At 40.5% G+C, this 6,461-nt stretch overlaps 1 non-coding gene across 1 annotated transcript; it reads left to right on the forward strand.

Annotated features, from left to right (window-relative positions):
- Window positions 1-4,698: 4,698 nt before the first annotated feature.
- Window positions 4,699-4,805, forward strand: LOC141654278 (small nucleolar RNA R71). Its single transcript, XR_012547839.1, has one exon. It is a non-coding gene; the product is annotated as a small nucleolar RNA R71 (small nucleolar RNA).
- The last annotated feature ends 1,656 nt before the right edge of the window (window positions 4,806-6,461 follow it).

Raw genomic sequence — 6,461 nt, forward strand, 5'->3', positions numbered from 1 at the left:
CACTTCCCTCTTCACTTCCTTGCTCACTTCCTTCATTATCCTCTTCTTCATTAGCCTCTTCTTCTTAATTTACCTCTTCTTCAATGTCCTCCTTAACAACCTCATCACTGACAACCTCATCGTCACCCGGTATCTCACCCCTAGATGCACTTGGAAAGAAGACTTCCCTATCCGCCCAACTAGCAAAGGACATGAAGGATCAAGTAGTCCTTGCCTAGCTAAATGAAGGAGGGGTGGATATTGGGCTAAGTATGCATCTTCCCGATCCTTATAAGCTTGTTTGTGCATCTCTTGTATAAGTAGAGTCATGTAGTCATTGCCCACTTCAACACCTTCGGGCTTGAACTCTTGATACTTGAATGGATAGGGTGGTGTGACAATGGAGGAGGAGGGCATTTCAATTTTGCCCCTTTGTTGACGGATGATGTATTCGACTTCCTTTGAGAGGGGAAGAAGGTAGTTTGTTCTATGAACACTCAAACGGCGTATCTTGGAAGGCAAATAAAAAGATCTAGCATCATTGGTGAGCCACCCATATTTGGTGTCAAGAGGATTATGGGTAACCCACTTGTACTTGTTAATCATGGCATCCATGTCAATGAGATGACCCCCTTTTTTCGCCACATACTTGCTATCCTTGTTGAAATTTGGATCAAAGTACTTAGCCAAAAGAGTAACTAGACCTCCATTTACAATAAAAGCGGTGCCTTGCTTTCTACAATCAACATTTAGCCATCTTTCCACCAAAAGCCTTAGAGAATTGTAAGCCTTGGTGAATTCCCTTCCAATATTTAAGGCCGACTCAAGTAGAACACAATCGAGTTTGGTAAAGTGGTTAGTGTCTTTTCTTGCAATGATAGTATTCCCGATGACCTTGTGCCACACTCTAATGCCCGGATGGTGGACTAATAGAGAGCGACTAGCATGAAAGTTCTCAAATTTCCTCCCGGAAATCGCCTCCCAAAGAGGAGCGGGGTCATACTTTTCGGGCTTCTTGTAACAACGAGGTGTATCACTAAGACCTAATGCTTTACCCAAATCATCAAAGGTGATGCGCCTACTCACATTGGCAAGGCGGAACTCGATGTTTTCTCTAGTCTCTACCTTAGTTACTTTCAATGAACTCAAGAATTCCAAGGTAAGGGAGGGGTATGTCAATTCTCTTGTAGCAAACAATTTTCCCAACCCCATGGCTTCAAAAAAGGCTTTTGTTTGTTCAAGGACACCCAATTTGTTCAAGGCATCTTCACCTATGAATTTGGTGGGTAGAAAGGATTTCCTAGCATACTTGGCAAATGTATCCCTATGGGAGTTAGAAATGAAAATTACCTCCGGATAGTTTGATAATTGAGCAATTTCCGGAGTGGTTGATGTTGTTGCTTCCAAGGGGGGATTTTTTTGTTGTTGAACTTCCAAGTTCGCACTAGCAACCACCATAGCCAAAGAGGCTTTCTTTGCTTGAAGGCATTGTTGCCTTGTTGAGAGTGCCTTTGCCTTAGGTGCCTTTGTTGATCCTTTTGTTCTTGCCATTGATGAAAATACCAAGAAAAGAGTGAAAACCTTCAATTCCCAAGTATACCCAAATCGATTTTAAGATGAAAGGCTTTGCCTTTGTAATTCAAAAATCGACTCAAAGGTTGAAGATTTTGGTGCTTGGTTTGATTTTTGTTTGAAGAGGAGTGATTAATTGTTATTAAAAGGAAGTTTGGATTTGATTTTGTTGAATTTGGTTGAGGAAATCTTGTTTTGGTGATGGAGAGGATGAGGGTTTTGAGGTTTTTGGGGTTTATGGTAGTGTTTCGAATGAATGAATGAAGAAATGAATGTGGGAGAGGTATTTAAAACACCCGAAAATTTTGAAACTGCAGGGGAAGACGGGCGTCTTTCCTTCGGGACGCTCGGATTCTGCCTAATCTGGGTTCAGGATTTCTCGCCTAAAGACGGGTGTCTTTCAACAAAGACGCTTGGATTCTTTGATTACAGGACGAGCGAATTTTGCTGAAGACGGGCGGATTCTGATACAGCAAGCTTTCTTATTTTACACAGGCAAAAAGATGGGCGTCTTTTTGCAAAGACGAGCGGATTACTGAAGACGAGCGTCTTCTCTGCCAGGACGCTCGGATTTTTCGACAGTCCCAAAAATTCAATTTTTCAGTTCAACAGGACGGGCGGATTCTGCCAAAGACGCTCGGATTCCCTGAAGACGAGCGGATTCTCTTGAAGACGCTCGGGTTCTCCCTGGTTTACCCGGATTCAGTTCCATCCGTGCACTTGCATATCCCGTGTCATTTTTCATTCTTCAAATCCCGTGTTCATCATTGTAGGGGCACTACTAAGACATGAATAGCCTAGGCAATTGCTATCCCCACACTAAGCTAAAGCACTACACATCAATAAAATCATTAATCCCTCCCTCACTTCTCTCAAAAATGATAATTATCTTGATCAAAGCATAAAAATCCAAAAATAACAAAAATGCAATGTAAGAATTAAAATGCTAGTTAGGGAGTTAGAAATATTTACAAATGGTGGTTTAGGGAGGACTCCACCAAACTCTCATCCTTAGTGACATGTCATGGGGGCATGTCCAAGGTGTTGTTGATGTTGCTCAACACCTTGAAAAAGTAGTCAAAAGCTTGTTCATTGTTATGATAAAGATCTTCAATAGATCTTTGCCCTTGTTGTCCTTCATATTGGTCTTGATCGATAGCATTACCAATGTAGGGATTGAAAATCCCTTCAAATTCATCGTCCCAAAGACCACAAACTTCATCTACTTGGTCACTAAAGATCTCTTGAGTTGATAGAGACAACTCTCCCACTTTCTTGTCTTGGCCCATGAGGCCATCTTCTTCATTGCTTGACTTTGGTGAGCTTTTCAAGCTCTCTTTGTTACAATTCACTTGCTCTTTGAATGGAGCATCATCAATTTTCTTCTTCCATTGGAATTCCAACTTCTTCCTATCATCCTTCCGGCTATAATGATCAACCATAAAACATGGTTCATGCAAACGGGGAGCTCTCATGGTCTTGTCAAGATTGAAAGTTATGCTCTCATCTCCCACTTCTAGCGTGAGCTCTCCATGCTTTACATCAATCACCGCACCCGCGGTGTGTAAGAAAGGTCTTCCTAGAATGATTGGAATGTTGGAGTCTTCTTCCATGTCAACAATGACAAAGTCCACCGGGATGAAAAATTTCCCAACTCTTACGGGAACATCTTCCCATATCCCTAATGGTGTCTTCGTCGATCTATCGGCCATTTGGAGTGTGATATTGGTGCATTTAAGCTCTCCCACCCCTAACCTTTTACTCACCGAGTACGGCATAACACTCACACTAGCCCCTAGATCACATAAGGCTTTGTTGATTGTGGTGTCGCCAATGGTACACGGTATTGAGAAGCTTCCCCGATCTTTAAGTTTTGGAGGTGAACTCCCTTGTAGTATTGCACTACTCACCTTAGTGAAGGCGATAGTCTCAAGCTTCCGGATCGAATTCTTCTTTGTAAGGATGTCTTTCATGTACTTTGCATAGGCCGGCACGTGATTGATTAATTCCGTGAAAGGAATCGAGACTTCCAAATTCTTCACAATTTCCATAAATTTTCCAAGTTGGTCATCAAGTTTGGGCTTGGCTTGACGACTCGGAAAAGGAAGTCTAATCACAATGGGCTCCTTCTCCTTGACCTTGTCTTCATTTTTCTTTGAAACTTCTTCTTTTGATTGTTCTCCATCCTTGGAGTTTTGCACAATTTCTTCTTTATCACTAGCTTCCACAACTTCATCCTCAACTTGCTTCTTCGGTGCTTCATACCTTGTACCACTTCTCAAGTGAATGGCACTAACCATTTCATGTCTTGGGGTATTACTTTGAGGTGGTAAATGCCCCTTTTGTCTTTGTGAGCTTGAAGATGCTAGTTGAGTCAATTGGGTTTCCAACATTTTGGTGTGAGCTAGGATGTTGTTGATGGTGATTTCCTTTGCTTGACTATCTTTTTGCATTTGAGTGAAAAACTCTTGTTGATTCTTTTGCATTTGGAGGACCGCTTTTTGAACATCAAAACCTTGGTCATTTTGTTGATTGTATGGAGTTTGATTTTGGTAACCTTGGTTTTGGTTGTAAAAGGGTCTTTGATTTTGGTTTCTCATGGGAGATGGGGTGTATGTTGGTTGAGGGTTTTGAACATTTTGGCTTTTGTATGAGAGATTTGGGTGGAATTTGGTGTTCTCATTGTAATAGTTGGAGTAAGGGGTACCACTCTTGTATGCTTGAAAAGCATTCACTTGTTCATTTGTTCCCCTACATTCACTTTGGTCATGTCCCAAAGTTCCACAATTCTCACATATCCCACTTGGGATTGATGAAGATGCCGTCATGGCATTAACATGATGCTTTGGGGATTTTGAGGCTTCTTCAAGTTTAGCCATAGCTTTTTCAAACTTCAAATTGATGGTATCAATGTGAGCACTAAGTTGAGCACCCAATTGAGTAACGGAGTCCACTTCATGCTTTCCTCCTCTAGTAGCCTTGCGAGGTCTACTATATTGTGAGTTATGGACCGCCATTTCCTCAATCTTGTTCCAAGTTTGATTGTCATCAACTTCGGTGAACATTCCATTTGATCCCACTTTGAGAATATTTCTTGAATCTTCATAAAGACCGTTCCAAAATTGTTGTACCAAGAACCACTCGCTAAGTCCATGATGAGGACATGAGCGACAAATTCCCTTGAATCGCTCCCAAGCTTCATACAACGATTCTTCATCCCTTTGCTTAAAGCCCGTAATTTGAGCTCTTAGTATGTTAGTCTTTTCCGGTGGATAGAACTTTTTGTAGAAAGCTAGAGCCAATTTCTTCCAAGAATCAATTCCGAGAGTAGCCTTATCAAGGCCTTTCAACCATTATTTCGCGGTGCCAATTAGAGAAAAAGGAAATAAGACCCATCGAATTTGGTCTTGAGTTACACCGGTTTGAGAAATAGCATCACAATAGTCACAAAAAGTCTCCATACGAGAATGAGGGTCTTCACTAGGCAACCCCCCAAATTGGCTTCTTTCGACTAATTGGATAAATGCGGATTTGGCAATGAAATTTCCGGTTAGATGTTGTGGTGTGGGAGTACCAATGGTTAGGTTCTCCTCGGTTGGTACGGAATGTGATGAAAACTTAGGCATTGTGGGTTGATTTTGTGTTGGGTTCTCCTCACCTTCTCTTGCAAAAGGGTTGATGAACTCAATAGTATTTGGTTGAATAACCTCACCAATATACCTCTCAAAGTTCTCCTACCAAGTCTTCTATTGGTTGTCAAAGTCCTTTCAATTTCGTGATCAAAGGGCAACAAGTTACCTTGTGATCTTCTAGACATGCAAAATATCAAACAACTCGAAAATAATTAGAACAAACCTTGAGGAGTTTTACTTCCCCAAGGCAAAGAAAGACACAACTAATAACAATATAAGAAAATCTAAATCAAGTTAACACTTATCCCACAACGGCGCCATTTTTGGTCGTGATCCCCGATGGGGTTTAGTTTTCAGTACTTGTCGTTAGGAGCACCTAGACCAAAACACAATTTATAACTTCACAAACAACTCTACAATTAGTAAAGAGGCAAGTAAAGGTCGGATCCCAAGGGACGGGAATTGAGATGAGATTTTCTATTGCAATTAGTGGTGTCTAAGGGTGTCATAATTTGGGGTTTGAAATAGAAGATCACTAAACTAACTAGCAATGGAAGTAAACAAGCAAGATGAATTAAAAGGGATGTAAACAATTGACAAAAGGCACTAGGGTGTCATGGTGTCATAGGGGATTCATGGGAATTGATAATACAAACATATTCTCAAATTATAAGCAAGCAATTATTGTTGTGATGGATCGAGTTGGTTTATATCTTACAATCCTAGGAAAGTTTGGGTCCCGGAGCCGAATCGATTAGATTGTAAAACACCTACAAGTCGACTTAATCTTCCCTACTCAACTACATGCATCGTCTAATGAGACTCGAGTTGGTTTATGTCTTACAAGTCTCATTGAAAAGATAGGTGATGGGTAAAAAATGCAAGGATTCATAGGCTCGCATTTCATCAAACATAACATGTGCATGAGTTGAGATCACAACAAGCAAGCAAATAAACTATGAAAACATATTAGATTAAGCATGAATCATTCCCCATGTTGGTTTCCCCTAATTACCCATTAACCCTAGCTAAGGAAATTACTCACTCATTATCATGTTGAACATGCTAGCAAGGTTGTCAATCATACCAACAAAGTGAAACATGATGAATAAATGAAAGTGATTAACAATAATTAAAAAGGGATTAAGAGAATTATACCTACTAATGATTTCAATAATAAAGCAAAGAATAAAAGAAGTACTTGATGCTTGATTGGAAGGTTGTCAATCTCCCAATAATAACCCAAATAATCTTCAATTACCCAAAATAAAGGATGAA

This window comes from Silene latifolia, chromosome 4, assembly GCF_048544455.1.
Source record: "Silene latifolia isolate original U9 population chromosome 4, ASM4854445v1, whole genome shotgun sequence".
NCBI lineage: Eukaryota > Viridiplantae > Streptophyta > Magnoliopsida > Caryophyllales > Caryophyllaceae > Silene > Silene latifolia.